This window comes from Rhinopithecus roxellana, chromosome 4 (genome assembly GCF_007565055.1).
Source record: "Rhinopithecus roxellana isolate Shanxi Qingling chromosome 4, ASM756505v1, whole genome shotgun sequence".
In the NCBI taxonomy this organism is placed as follows: Eukaryota; Metazoa; Chordata; class Mammalia; order Primates; family Cercopithecidae; genus Rhinopithecus; species Rhinopithecus roxellana.
The window spans coordinates 8,462,468-8,478,696 of record NC_044552.1 but is presented as its reverse complement, the minus strand read 5'-3'; the positions used below and the strand labels follow the sequence as shown (position 1 = coordinate 8,478,696).

At 42.1% G+C, this 16,229-nt stretch overlaps 1 protein-coding gene across 1 annotated transcript in view; it reads right to left on the bottom strand.

Moving 5' to 3' along the window:
* The window catches only part of NEDD9 (neural precursor cell expressed, developmentally down-regulated 9), a 200,962-nt gene extending 190,551 nt beyond the window's left edge, over nt 1-10,411 (bottom strand). Inside the window, exon 1 of the mRNA XM_030929528.1 lies at nt 10,204-10,411. The gene's annotated coding sequence lies outside the window, so the exon portion shown is untranslated. The remainder of the gene's footprint in view (nt 1-10,203) is intronic.
* Nucleotides 10,412-16,229: the final 5,818 nt, after the last annotated feature.

Sequence of the window (16,229 nt, the reverse complement as noted above, 5' to 3'; positions counted from 1 at the left end):
TTTAGTTTTTTGAGGAACCTCCAAACTGTTCTCCACAGTGGTTATACTAATTTACATTCCTACTAAGAGTATATGAGGGTTCCCTTTTCTTCACGTTCTCACCAGAATTTGTTATTGCCTGACTTTTGCATATAAGCCATTTTAACTGGGTGAAATGATATCTCATTGTAGTTTTGATTTGCATCTCTCTGATGATCAATGATATTGAGCACCTTTTCATACACCTGCTTGCCATTTGTATTTCTTCTTTTGAGAAATAAGACTGATATATTCTTTCAGGGCATAAATTAAGAATGCAACCCTCCTCTGCCCATGGCCACATATGTCATGTAAGAGCAATCTGGCATAGATACTCCAATTCATTTTTTAAAAAAAATGGATTCTCAGTTCTAAACAACATAAACTAATTTCTTTATTTCTAATGCTTATCTTTGCTTCAGTCAAAAAAACCCCAAAACACAGTGAAGGAAGAGGTCAATTGAGTAAACCAGCTACTTAAAGCCAACAAAGAATACGGTATCATCAAGCAGTTCTGTCTTCCCAAATCAATTCTTTTGAAATCAAACACCTTCATTAAGTGGTTCTTTGAACTGTTTTGCCATAAAAATAGTAAAAAAAAAAAAAAAAAAAAAAAAAAAAAAAAAACTCGTGAAGAAAATGAAATAACTATGTACAAAATACCTTTGTCACTTTTTTTAGTACAATTGTATGCAATTTGTTAATCTTCATTGTCCTTTATAACTGAACTACATGTGCTTTTGAAAGCTACATAATGAATAATATGTTGTATATAATTGTTAAATGTGTCTATGGTCATCATATAATTTAGACCTGAAGTCCTCAGTAAAAGACGAAGTCCAAGAAGTCAGAACCTCTGTTCCTCTTTTCACTACACCCCAATACCACATGTATATGGGAGAATGGATTTGATCGACTTAAGTTGTATCTGCAGTGCTTCTTGAAGGCATGAAAACTACTGCAAGTGTTTGTAATTACTTGGATCCCCACTCTCCCATAGGTAAGCTCCTTGAAAATAGGAATGTTGTTCGACTGGCTTTCCTGCTGAATCCCCAGCACCTAATATGGTGCTTGGCCCATACAGAGTCCTTAACAGATGTTCAATAAATATTAATAACTACTAAATTATTTTCTGAAATGAGATACAGTATCTGAAATGGTTAATTTTACATGTTAACTTGGCTAAGCCAAGGTACCTAGATATTGATCAAACATTCTTCTGGATGTCACTGTGAAGCTATCTTTTTTAAAAGATTAACATTTAAATCAGTAGGCTTTGAGCAGAACAAATGACCCTCCATAATGTAGGTGGACCTCCAATCAGTTGAAGACCTTAATAGAAAAAAGAGCGACCTCTTTGCATTTATTATATATGTATATATACATATATATGTATATATATACAGAGAGATTTATTTTATGAAGTTGGTATATGTGTATATATCCCTATATATACACATATACATATATTATATATATTATATATATTATATATATATATTAAAAAATACACACACACACACACACATTCCATTGGTTCTGTCTGGAGAACTCTAATACACCCACCTTACTCCTTTGCTCACTCAATCAATCAATATATGTCATTTGCCAGAGATCACTCTCACCCATCAAGACCTCACAACTAGTAAAGTCAAACCAGTGATACAACCCCTGAAGTATACCCTTGGCTTTAACTTCTCCACTCCAGTGGAGTGACAAAGAGCATTACCTCCTTAACATTTTGATTCTTCTGTGATGCAAAGCACCTGCACGAGGAACAGGTGCAGAGAGGACACTGTACTTGCTAAAGCCATGTCCTGATAGTGTGACAGAAGGCACCAGCTTACTACTGTGCTTTGAGAAGAAAATGCTTCCCATGGTGATGCTAAGCTGCTGATAGTCTCACTTCCTCTAAATATTTCCACTCTTTGCAAGTGAAGCTGTGGGTGGGGAATTTCAGAGTCATGGAAACTAGTCGAAGGTTACTAAAGGTTCATGGACACTACTATTTGGTAACTGTGTGGTAGCTGCAGTCTCATATGCTGTAAAAAAAGGTGAATATAAAAAATACATCAATGAGAAGCTTATAGATGAGCACTATAGGAAATCTGGTTCTCTTCAGGATCAAGCAAAGTGATGAATCTTCTTTGAACCCAATCTGCTGGTCTGGGGAACAATGCTTTTGTAAATTAAGTATTCATATAGAACTTTTCCCCAAGGGTTTATCTGGAGGAGAAGTGACAGTGAGAGTGAAAGCCTTAATTTGCCCACAATCAGCATGGGCTGGTCCAGTCACAAATTGTCTGTCCAGGGAGACTCTTTTTTTCCTTTTTGTTTTTATTTTTTAATCTTGGGGAGTCACTTTAGCTCTTTCTTCCTCTCCCATTTAAGATCTCTTCCCTCCTTTGATGTCCCCTAGCTAAAACCTGTTTCTAACTTGAGGCAAAGCTTCACTTCTCTGCTCAAGTAGTTTGTGCATGCAACAGGGATAAATTTGGTGGCCGTTGTGCCTTCCTGAAATCCTAACTCTGAACCATCATTTTTGTCAATGACTTAGCACTGCCAGCTAATAGAAATGATAGACTGTCATACATTCATATAATAGGATACTATCCAGTTGTGAAAATGAATTACCAACATCTCTTGGCGTCAACGTGGATAACCCTCAGAAACATCATGTTCACCCTAGAGCAAGTCATGGAAGAATGCATATATATGATTACATTTACTTACAGTTTCCAAACAGGCAGAAATGGACTATATGCAAATTGCATGTATACTTATGCATATATGTCTATGCATACACTTAGACCTAGGAGGTCAATCAAAAAGTAAGGTAAGGGAATGACTAACAAAATTTTAAGACAATAGTTCCTTTTGTGGTAGGTGATATAATTTGGATGTTTGTCCCCTCCAAATCTCATGCTGAAATGTGATCCCCAATGTTAGAGGTGGGGCCTAGTAGAAGGTATTGGATCATGGGGGTGGTTCCCTCAAGAGTGGCTTAGCACCATCCCTTCGATGGTGAGTGAGTTTTCACTCAGTTAATGCACCCAAGATCTGGTTGTTTAAAAGACTCTGGGACCTCTTCCTCCTGTCTCTTTCTCCCTCTCTTGCCATGTCATATGCTGGCTCCTCCTTCACCTTCTGTCATGATCGCAACCTTCCTGAGGCCTCACCTGAAGCAGATGCCAGCACCATGCTTTCTGTATACCCTGCAGAACCATAAGCCAATGAATCCTTTTTTCTCTTCCTTTCTTTCTTTCTTTCCTTCTTTCTTTCTTTCTTCTTTCTTTCTTTCTTTCTCTCTCTCCTTCCTTCCTTCCTTCCTTCCTTCCTTCCTTCCTTCCTTCCTTCCTTCCTTCCTTCCTTCCTTCCTTCCTTCCTTTCTTTCCTTTCTTTCTTTCTTCCTTTCTTTCTTTTTTTTTCTTTCTCTCTCTCTCTTTCTCTTTCTTTCCTCCTTCCTTCCTTCCTTCCTTCCTTCCTTCCTTCCTTCCTTCCTTCTCTTTCCTTTTTTCTTTTTCAGATAGAGTCTCATACTATTGACCAGGCTGGAGTGCAGTGGTACAACCTTGGCTCCCGGGTTCATGCCATTCTCCTGCCTCAACCTCCTGAGTAGCTGGGACTACAGGTGCCCACCACCACGTTCAGTTTTTTTTTTTTTTTTTTTTTTTTTTTTTTTTTTTGTATTTTTAGTGGAGACAGGGTTTCACTGTGTTAGCCAGGATGGTCTCAATCTCCTGACCTCGTGATCTGCCTGCCTTGGCCTCCCAAAGTGCTGGGATTACTGGCGTGAGTCACTGCGCCCGGTCCTCACTTTTTTTGTTAATAAATTATCCAGCCTTCGGTATTTCTTTATAGTGATGCAAAATGGAATAACACAGAAAATCGAAAATTGGTACTGAGAAGTGGAGCATTGCTATAAAGATAACTGAAAACGTGGAAGTGACTTTGGAACAGGGTAAGGGAGAGGCTGGAAGAGTTTAAAGGACTCAGAAAAAGATAGGAAGATGAGGGAAAGTTTGGAACTTCTGAGACTGGTTAAGTGGTTGTGACCAAAATACTGATACAGATATGGACAGTGAAGTTCAGGCTGATGAGGTCTCAGATGGAAATGAGAAAGTTTTTGGGAACTGGAGTGGAGTCATTCTTATTATGTGCTAACAAAGAACTTGGTTGCATTGTATTCATGCTCTAGGGATCTGCAGAAATTTGAACTTAAGAGTAAGGACCCAGGGTACCTGGTAGAAGAAATTTCTAAGCAGCAAACCATTCAAGAGGTGACTTGGCTACTTCCAGCAACCTAAATCACATGTGGGAGCAAAGAAGAGACTTAACATTGAAACTTATATTTGAAAGGGAAACAGAGTGTAAGAGTTTGGAAAATTTGCAGCCTGGATCTGTGGTAGAGAAAGAATCCAAGTAGGCTGTGAAACAATCACTTGCTAAAGAGATGAGCATGACTGAAAGGAAGCCAATATCCAAGACAAGGGAAAAAGGCTTCAAAGGCATTTCAGAAATCTTGAGGACAGCCCCTCCCATCACAGGCCCAGAGGCTTAGGAGAAAAGAATGGTTTCAGGGGCCAGACCTGGGGCCCTACTGCCCTGCTGAACTTCAGACTCTGGCTTCAGCCTCAGCTCAAAGGGGCCCAGGTACAGCTTGGGCCACAGTTCTGGAGGACTCAAGCTATAAACCTTGGTGATTGCCATGTGGGGTTCAGTCTGCAGATGCTCAGAATGCAAGTGTGAAGAAGGCTTGGTGGCTTCCACCTAGATTCTGGAGGATGTATGGGACAGCCTGGGTGCTCAGGCAGAAGCCTACTTCAGAGGCAGAGGCACCACAGAAAAACTCTTACCAGGGAAATGCCAGGGGAAATGTGGGGATGGAGCTCCCACACAGAGTCCCCACCAGGGCACTACCTAGTGGGGCTACAGAAAGGGGGCTGCCACCCTCTAGAACCCAGAATAGCAGATTCACTGGCAGCTTGCACCCTTTGCCTGGAAAAGCCACAAACACTCAACTTAAACCCATGAGAGCAGCCATGTGGGCTGCATCCTGCAAAGCTGCAGGGCCAGAGCTGCTCAATGCCTTAGGAGTCCACTGCTATAACAGTGTGCCCTAAATGTGGGATGTGGAGTCAAAGGAGATTATATTTTGGACGTTTAAGATTTAATGACTACCCTGCTAGGTTTCAGACTTGTGTAGGGCCTCTACACCCTTTCTTTTGGCCAATTTCTCCCTTTTGGAATGGTAATGTTTGCCCAACATCTGCACCATCATTGTATCTTGGAAGTAACTAACTTGTTTTGATTTTAGAGTCTCACAGGTGGACAGATTTGAGTCTTAGATGAGACAGGACTTTGTACTTGATGCTGGAATCAATTCAGACTTTGGAAGACTACTGGGAGAAGATGATTGTATTTTGCAATGTGAGAAGGACATGAGATTTGGGAAACCAGGGGCAGAATGATATGGTTTAAATGTTTGTCCTCTCCAAGTCTCATGTTGAAATGTGATCCCCAATTTTGGAGGTGGGATCTAGTGGAGGTATTGGAGCACGGGAGTGGATCCCTTATGAATGAATTAACACCATCTACTTGGTGATGAGTGAGTTCTCCTTCAGTTAGTTCACATGAGATCCAGTTGTTTAGGCCAAGTGCAGTGGCTTATGCCTGTGATCCCTGCACTTTGGGAGGCGGAAGTGGGTGGATCACTTGAGGTCAGGAGCTCAAGACCAGCCTGGCCAACATGACAAAACTCCATCTCTACTAAAAATACAAAAATTAGCTGGGTGTGGTGGCACGCACTTGTAATCCCACCTACTCAGGAGGCTGAGGTAGGAGAATCACTTGAACCTGGGAAGTGGAGGTTGCAGTGAGCCGAGATTGTACCACTGCACTCCAGCCTGGGCGACAAAGTGAGATTCTGTCTCAAAAAAAACAAAAAAAAAACAAAAAAAAAACCTGATTGTTTAAAAGAGTGTGGCACCTCCCACCTTTCTTGCTCCCACTCTTGCCAAGTGATGCTGGCGCCGCTTCACCTTTCACCATGATGGTAAGCTTCCAGAGGCCTCACCAGAAGCAGATGCCAGAACCATGCTTCTTATACAGCCTGCAGAACCAGGAGCCAATTAAACCTTTTCTCTTTGCAAATTACCCAGCCTCAGGTATTTATAGCCACACAAACATAGACTAACCCAGTGGGCAATGGGGGAGATAGATACAATTGTTTAGCGGCACACAGCAGGCTTTCAGGGTTGGGTAGTGGGGTAACAGGTGGATGTGTATTTATGTTTTTATTCCTATTATTATTTAGAATATAGGGATACCTTATATATACTTTTTTGTAGTATAAAATGTTACAATATTTTAAAAATTTCTTCAGCTAAATTTATCTAAATTATTCACCCTCATGTATCACTTTCCTTGGAAAGTAGACGGTTTTGTAGTTGTTTTAAAAAAATTCTCATTCATTGATCTCTAGTTAAGTGAAATACAGACCTTCAGGAACCAGAGCTTCTAATCTGAAGCAAAAGTGAAAAGGAATGCAGATCAACAAATACCTTCACCCATCCCCTTGTTTCACATTGCTGAGTTACGTCGGAGTCCCATGGATTCTTACTTAGGGTGGAACTACCATACAAGGGAGCTTGTGTTGTACCCATTTTTAAGAGTCTATACTATCCTGCGTCACTGCTGGGACATTTGGGAGCCATTGTGGGCAAAGTGAAGTTGTATATTTTGAAGACCAAAAAACCCAGTGGCTAACAAGGGCAGCTTGGACCCCTGCTTCCTGGGATATCCACAATCCACACAATTCCAGCCCAGTGGCACAGGCCAGGCCACAATCCCAGGAAGGCACTGGGAGACGCAGACGTGCCCTCAAGGAGCCTGCGTTCTAGTGTGGTTTTCCTAGTCTCTTAGTTAAACCCCATTTTCCAGGGTTTGCCATATTCTGTGTGCTGTCAGAACTGTCAGCAATGAGTTTTTCTTTAAATTAACTCACTTTTGGGCTGGGTGCGGTGGCTCACACCTGTAATCCCAGTACTTTGGGAGGCTAAAGTGGGCGGGTCACCTGAGGTCAGGAGTTTGAGACCAGCTTGGCCAACATGATGAAACCCTGTCTCTACTAAAAACACAAAAATTAGCCAGGCATGGTGGTGGGCACCTGCAATCCCAGCTACTTGGGAGGCTGAGGCAAGAGAATCACTTGAACCTGGGAAGCAGAAGTTGCAGTGAGTCACACTGCTCTCTAGCCTGGGTGACAGAGCGAGACTTTGTCTCAAAAATAATAATAATAATAAACTCACTTTTTTTTTTTTTCTTTTTTTTGTTTTGTTTTTTGAGACGGAGTCTCGCTCTGTCACCCAGGCTGGAGTGCTGTGGCCGGATCTCAGCTCACTGCAAGCTCCGCCTCCCGGGTTCACGCCATTCTCCTGTCTCAGCCTCCCGGGTAGCTGGGACTACAGGCGCCGCCACGTCGCCCGGCTAGTTTTTTGTAGTTTTTAGTAGAGACGGGGTTTCACCGTGTTAGCCAGGATGGTCTCGATCTCCTGACCTCATGATCCACCCGTCTCGGCCTCCCAAAGTGCTGGGATTACAGGCTTGAGCCACTGCGCCCGGCCATAAACTCACTTTTTAAAAAACTTAAATACATTTATATTTTAAAAGAAATGTTTATACCACTCCTACAAATTAAAAAAAAAAAAAAAAAACAGGCCATTGTAGTTTAATATAAGGTAATCATAAAAAACAAGTACAGGAAAATAAAGCCATGTTAATAATTTGTAGCTAGCTACCAGTGCCTGTTGATGGCTCTGAGCCTCAGATCGAGTTTCTCTTTGTTAAAACGGTAAGGAACCAAGAGTTAGAGAGGCTTTAAGATCAGGCTCAATGTGACTTCATGCTTTGTCTATGCATCTTGTGCTACACAAAATTCTCCTATTTGTATTTCACACTTCAGAAATGTTGATCAAATGAGTTGTGAAGGTGACAGATAAGCAGGACAAAGTGAAGGTCATTTGCAGTAGGACACATCTTCGTGCTGCGCGGGTTTGCATGGAGACACGTCGAGCCTAAGGTGCTCTCCTTGAGCGGTGCCTGTGCCCTTTCTGCAAGCCAAATCAAGAAGAAGAGAAGAGGGATCCTTGAATGGACATGTGAGAAATCAAAACTCAGAGTCTAAGGTCAAATGGAGATAGAGCTGATCATTGGAGAACAGAGTACTGAACTCTTTAAGTACCTACAGCAGGAGGTGGCTGGTGGTCTTAGCTTGGGTTACCCCAGAAGTAGACCCAATGCAGAGTTCGAGGACACGTAGTTTAAGAAATGATCCCAGGAAGCATTGACGGGGAGTGAAGGAGTATACAGGGAAGGAGAGAAGCCATAAAGGGTCCCACCACCGTGGGCAACTGGAGCTTGATCCCATGTAGATTATTCCACTCAGGACTGAGGGACTGGAATATTTACAGCCTTTGAGGAGTTCATTTCTAGGAATTTTTGTCTGTCATTTGGGCAATTGCAGTTGGCCCTATGTGACTTGGAGAAAGCTCTCAGGTCATGAGATAAAGACTCAGGTTGTCAGCAGCCAGCTCAGTCAGTGAGGCCTGGAGGAGGGAGGCAGGACACTGACTACTTCGGACACCCCTTCTCTGCCAGATGCTTAAATGTTTGTTATCCAATCTAATCCTTACCACAGCCATTCAAGATAGCTCTTTCCCCTTATTTACATGTAGAGAAAGAGGCACCGGGAATTACATCATTCAACCCGTACAGCCTGTCCTCTCCTACACCTCTGCTTCTATCTTCCTAGTCGTCGTCGTCGTCTTCTTCTTCTTCTTCTTCTTCTTCTTCTTCTTCTTCTTCTTCTTCTTCTTTTTTGAGACAGGATCTCACTCTGTCATCCAAGCTGGAGTGAAGTGGCGCAATCATAGCTCACTGCAGCCTTGACCTCCTGGGCTCAAGCAATCCTTCCACCTTAGCCTCCTGCAAAGCTGGGACTACAGGCACACACCACTGCGCCCAGCTCTCTTGTTTAAGTGGTGACATACAAAGTGACAGCCACTAAATAGCTGTTAAATAAATTAACCAATTAACAAGAAATGGTGGAGCGCTAGCTAAACACTGATTTCATATCCTTTCTTTTCCACCAACTCTACTTTCCACATTCTTAGAACAGGAATGTCCTTGAAAGTAACCAAGCTTGGAAGAAAACAGAAACAAAGAAGAAAACTATTTGGCTGATTTCCAGGATTCTGTCATAGACAATTGCTCTTCACACCCAATTCTGGGTGGGAAACCAGCTTCTGGGCAGGGGAAGGAGGGCCTCTTTACGCAGGAGTTTAAATGACTAGAGTGCCTACTCTCACTTCTCAACACAAGCAAAGGGAAAAGATTGGTGGCCGATCTCTGCATAGCTTGGAACTACATATAACCCTTTCAGAACGATCGTCCCCTTTGTGATTATAGATGGTCTTCATTTTGAAATAATTTCAGCAAGACAAAAAGGTTGCCTCAAGTCTTTCGTGGAAGAAAGGCAATTGAATGAATGAAGGAAGAAATGAATGAATGGGTTAAGTGAAAGAATAAACATAGAGAAAAGTAAGGATGGAACTCTTGGGCGGCCCACTATGGACAGGGAGAACACAGTGTGCTGTCACTTGTCCTCAGTCCCTTGGAGATGATGCTAATGACTACAGGGATAGGATACACAGAATCCAGTTCTCAGTCACCATTTCTTGCCAGTCAGGACTCATGCCCAAAGAGGCTGAAAAGGACGTAGATGATTCTAATCCATCATAAAGAATAAGTGACGGCTCACACCTTGAAGTACTGAAATAATTCAGGAAAAATAAAAGCTTAGTTGCTGTCAGGTAAGCTCTCTGACAACAGTAAGAAGAGGGGAGGGGCCATGTACTTACGCACCAGGAAGCACCTACCCAGAACAATTGCAAAAGTAGAAATCATGCGGGTTTGAATGTTGCACTAAAACCAGCACCTCCAGGTCAACTCGGAGACCTGGAGTCACTCATTCCTCTTTTGGGGCACGTGGAGATCCTCCCTGCCCCAGTTGAGGGGTGTTCACAGTGGGGAAACACCAACAGATGTCTGGCACCGACTCAGGAAGTAGGAGCCTGAGTGAGTCCCTCCTCTCCCACAGGCCACAGCAAGTGGCTGAGAACTCACCCAAGGGCAGGATGGCACCGTCGGTGGATCATCTTGCCTCCCTGACGCTCTGGCCCTCTCTCTGGGCGGGCGGGAGGTGACAGCTAGTCCTGCTGCAGGCTCATGCTTCCCTCTCCATGCAGCGAGCGGACTTGCTTCTAAAGGCAGCTGTAAGCATTTCCCTACTGAGCCACCACACACGTCGGATGTGAGTGGCGTATGTATATGTGTGCTTTTCCTTCCGGTTGCTGTGAAGTGATGTTGTCTTGGTTCATTTCCTCTCTGTGCCTCTTCTTTTTTTTCTCTGTCACACTTTCTGATTCGCTGAGGACACTTTGTAGTTTAGGGACAGGTAAGAAAGCTTGTTCTCATCTGGCTTCTTTGCTATTTTTAGAAAGGTAGGTGATCTTTAAATTAGTATTGCAAGGAAATTTGTCAAAATGTATTTTTCTACGTGGCATAAGCTCCTTCCTAGGCTGCACTGAAGCAAAAGTTAGACATTTCCAAGCCAACTGAATTGGGATTCTATGGTTTTATGGACTTCGTATGTTGCAAAGGGTTCCACTATTAATTGACACAAAACATTCTTTCATAAGACAAGTGTTTATTGAGCTTGTACACTGGAATAGACACTATGCTAGGGGCTAGGTGCTCAAAGAGTTTCCTACTTACATTGTGGTATGGAAGCCTAGATCTGTGTATGTGGAAGGGAATTTGAAAGCCCAAACCTTTTGTCTTCTTCATTCTGTGCTTTCGAGTAGCAGACAAGTGGCTCTGAGACAAGCCTCCTGGGTCTGAATTATGACTCTCCTCTTTAAACACTTCTGGCCTTTCTGTGCCACGGCCTCCTCATCTGTCAAATGGGAACAGTCACAGGAGTATTGTGAGAATTAAGCGAATTAGTACATGTAAAGCACTCCAAGAGTGCCTGGCACAAATAGAGTAAGCACAACGTGTTTGCTATGATAATTAGTGGCAACTTTGTATTATTATCAACTGAGATCTTTGCTATTTTCCTACCCTTCCTCATTTTCCACTCCTTGCTAGTGCCTAGCAAATGCCTTGGGGACATAGAGGGTTGAGAGGAAAGAGAGAGAGGTGGTTTGAATAATGGATGTTCCCCAAATGATCCTGTGGTGCCTGATGTTTCTGCTCCAACTCCTTCCTGCTCCATCATGAAGACAAAGAAAGGGCTGCCTTGGTCCCGCCCATCAGACTCAGTTCATGTGTGTTGAGCTCTTGTGGCATCTCTTTTGTTGTTGTTTTGTTTTGTTTTAATTTTCTGTAAGACTTCTCTGAAATTCATGTAATTTTAAATGTTTGAGCTGGTTCAAATCTGGCTAAAGAATATTCTGCTCATACAAAGATGCCACACTTAAAGCAATAAACACAGCTCAGTGCCATGTACAGTTGGGTCTTATGAATAAGTCAGTAACAAGAACATCGATATTAATCATCATACATATATTGTACCTGTTAAGGGCAATTAACAATATTCATCAAGGTATGCTTTTATTCTTCCTTCTTCTCTGTCTCTCTCCTTACAAAATCATTCTTGAGTACATGCTATGTATCCACACGGTTCCAGATTTGAGTTAGAATTATTCTACTCTGAAGTTTTTATTTTATAGTACAGAGTATTTATAATAAATTGATGGAGGCAGAGAAGTCCGGATAGTACGTGTTTTATCAAAATGTCCTTTTATGCATTTCCCATTATACCATATCAGTTAAGGAATTACTTTCTTCATTAGGCATTTAATTAGTACAAATTTAAATGTATAAATTTTGGAAAACATAATTAATAATTTTATAGTGTGACTGGAATATTAATGCCATCAAGTTGTCTGCATAAGTCAGTGACACTCTAGAGATATTAAAAATGCTAAGCGTGGACTCCTTTTACATAAAATACTTGAGATTGACAACCTTATTATCCTGAACTCTGTTCTTTCATCTTCATCCTATGGCTTCATTTCCCACTTTGAGCTGCCTGGACCTCCCACTGCTGAGTTTTTCAGAACACACACACAGAGAGAGAGAGAGAGAGAGAGCATGTCTTTCAAGGCAAACTAAAGAACTGAGACTTTGTCCAAAAACAGATCAGACTTATTTTAGAAAAACAAGTTAAATATTTTTCCCATTTGCAAAGATGCCGGTTTTCTACGTCTGTTTTCCTACTTACAGTGCTAGATTTTCTTCTTCTTCTTTGGTTTGTTTTATTTTCTTTTTGATTAGTAGCAGGTTATGCTGCATGTCAACATTTTGGCAGACCACAGACGATTCTGACAAAAAACAAACAACTTTAATTTCTAATCACTCTGTCCAATGAGGACAGGGCTTATATTTTCATCTTCATTTAAACCAGCTTCTTGATTGCTTTAATTAGCTCCTTCATGCCATCTCAGTTAGCTGGAATCTTGGTTTGCACCACAAAATGCTTTATAACTACCTGTGAAGCAGTAGCCAAACCCCAGGCAACTGTTTTGAATTTGTTTTGGAGGGTCTGGTCCAAGGAACAGCTGTTGTGGAGGATGAGGGTGGAGGAAGGAAAAGTGAGGAGAATTTGAGAAGATTGGAAGGTTGAAAAATCTATGACCAAAGTGTGTGCACGTGTGTGTGTGCACGTGCGTGTGTGCATGCATGCGCATGTGGGTATTTATGATTCCATTTGCTTGACTCATTCCCCTCCACAATGGAAGACAGTATGAGCCATGGGGAATCAACTGCCCACTGAGGAATTTAAATGAAAATGCTCAAGGGCTGGTCTGGCAAATTTTAAGAGCAAAGTTGTCTAGTATTATAAAGGATGCCTCCTCCCTTCTTGGGAATGGGAGCTTGTCTTGTGGTTTTTATTTTTAGATGAGGGCATCAGAACTCAAAAAGATCCCAGTCATTTTTCCCCATTCATTAACTACCGCACACCTGCGAAGTCTCCCCAGCTTTCCCGGGCGTTCTCGATACATCGCTCCACGGGACACCCTGCAGAACCCTGTAGCTCAGTGGGAGATAAACCAGCAAGATACTATTTCTGTTAATTAGTTCATTCATGGTCTTAAAAGCATTATTTAACATGTGCTAAAATAAATAAAAAACAAATGAGAATCAGTTTCTCCCCTAAGAGAGATGATAGTCTGGAACGCATGGAAGAATGAGCCTTACTCACCTTTGTTTTTGCCTCTCTGTTCTCCCAGTCCCTCAGCCAAGTCCTGGGCTCTCTAGCCCTCCTACATTGCCAGAACTCCATGACCTATTTCAGCAATGTGTACAATGTAGATTTCCTGGTTCTTGTTTGTCAGGGTCTTCACCTTGCCCATTTCTATCCCTGTCCGTCCACTTTCTCTCATCCACCAAAGCTATCCAGACTCACTGGGAAAGTTAATAAAGGCAACTTGTTTCCTTGCAAATTCTCCCCAATAACCTTAACTGAGGCGCTTCTGCTGCTCAAGAATTTTTCTTCTCATCTGCTGTCTGTCAGGTCCCCTGTGGTATCCTTTCCAGACTTTTCTCATGTTCTAAAAGCTCTAAGCCTAGCCGTTGCCTCCTGTCATGCCTAGGGTGAGGTATCCTGATGGGAGCTCTTTCAGGATGCCTTGTGATCCCTGCAGTTTCACCATTTCTTCCATACTGTTCCCCATTCTCTGTTCATTTTCAGTCCTTTGAATTACGGCTTCAAGCATCACCACCCAATTAATAACGATAGTAATAGCTACCATTTCAAATTTATATCAGCAGGAGGCAAATCACATTGGCAAAGATGAAACCATTCTTCTAGTCATAGAACAGCTGCTTGAGAAAACATGGGCACCTAGAAGAGCAAAACGAAGAAAGACTGAACACTTTTAAAGACAGAAGTGCTGGCAAAGTGTAAAGGTTTTGACTTATTGCGAGCTTTCACCGCATTTAGGAATCTGGCAAGCACATATTTCTCCATGGTTTACACCCTGTTTACCTACCTTTCCACTAGATAATAACCATCTTTGACTTCTCAAAAAATGCTTGGTAAAACTTACTTAGTGCTAATCCCTCTATAACTTTAAGACAAAATTTTAAAATCTACAAGTAATAAATTTATCTTGTAAAGAACTAATATTGCAGATGAAATTCTCCAAAGTGTCTTTGCCCATCAGCCCTAGTTGTAGTTTTCTCTCTTGCTTTGCCCACAGGGAACCTTCGCTATCGGTTTGAGGTACGTTCTACTAAGACATTTTCAGGCATTCATATAAATATATGTCACCACTGTCAATTTGCAGTTGTGCACATGTGTACCCTTGCCCTTGAGCATGCGTGTGCACACAAACAGAACCTGAGACTGAAACCATCATACCGTACTATCCTCGGTTTCTGAGGGAACTGTATAAACTGCTGTTCTGGTTTCACATGAAATAGCAACTTGAAAACAACATCTTATTCACGAGAATGTAAAAAACAAAACTGCATTGCTGCTTTAGATGCTTGAAGAGGTGAGGCTCCCCAGTTTATCTGAATTTCGTCCATTTGTTTTCTAAATACATAAAAATGTGGATTCACATCCAGCTGATTTACCTCTGGGTAGAGATTCCTGGATTAAATACCAAAGGTCCCTCTGCTATTTGATAAAATGATTTTGGGGATTTTTCCTTTTTGCCTTCACAATCACCTAGCCAAAACATCAAGTCAAATCACAACTCTTCCTTGATACATACATAAGCTGCCCCCGACAATCACCCCAGACACAGGGAGGGATGCCAAGTGCGGTGATTACTTACATCCACTTTTTTCTCCACAATGACCAACTGTTTACCTCTCTCCTTCCTTGGACGTTTCCCTTATCCTGACTTTCGTAGCAGCCTCCATTTCACAGTCCCATATTGTGGGTTAACTACTTTCTAAATTGAGAAATATTTTTTACTGATCCCTAATAGTTAAAACTCCAGCACTCCCTGTTTGTTCCCTTTAGTTTTTATGCAATTATTTTTTTCTCTAAGACAATGGAAATTTAAACTGGGAATCCAACTTACCCTTCCTCTATTTTCACCACAACTTTTCTTATCTTATAAACAAACACCTATGTCCACGTTTTCCTGGTAGTCCTAACTCAGTTCCTTAGTTCCATCTTCTTCTTGGCCTCTTTCTCTTCTTTCTTTCATACTCAGTTGTCCTAAAAAATTTGTCTACACTCCATACCTCCACTTCCACACTTTTCATTCCTTCCTTCCTCACTGCATTCCTTCCATCCTGACATCTGGTGCCCCCAGCTCTCTGCTGAAATCATCTTTGCTAAGATCACCCTCAGGAACCTGGATGATAAACCAGTAGACACTACAAAGTCTTTTTCTCTGCTGCACTGAAAGTGGTTGACCACTTCTTTCCTCTCAGGCCCCTCTCTACTTCTTTGGAGGACATCTCTTGCCTTGGTTCCCCTCTTACTGGTTCAGTACACTTCACCACTTACTGCTGTGGTGATTCACCCTTGGGCCTCACACATTTTCACTCTTCTGCTTTCTCTATGCGTAGGTTCATCCCATTTAAAAGAGGGGCCTTCTCTTCCCACACTTCCATTTGTCCTAGTTCATTTGCATTGCTATAAAGGAATACTTGAGGCTAGTCACTTACAAAGAAAAGAGCTTTATTTGACTCATTGTTCTGCAGGCTGTACAAGATGCATGGTGCCAGTGCTTCTGGGGGAGGGACAGGAGGGCCTCAGGGAGCTTTTAGTCCTGTTGGAAGAGGAAGGGAAGCTTGTATGTGCAGAGATCACGTGATGAGAGAGGAAGCAAGAAAGGGCGGAAGTGCCAGGCTCTTTTTAACAACCAGCTCTTGCGGGAACTAACAGATTAAAAACCCACTCACCACCCTGTCAAGGAAAGACACTAATCTAATCTGCACTAATGAAGGATCTGCACCCATAACCCGAACACCTTCAATTCAACCCCACTTTCAACATTGGGGGTTAAATTTCAGCATGAGATTTGGAGGGACAAACATCCAAACTATAGCATCATTCATGTCATTACCACATTCTCAGTCCCTCTGCCCCCAAACACCGCAAATCTTTTCCTCACTGC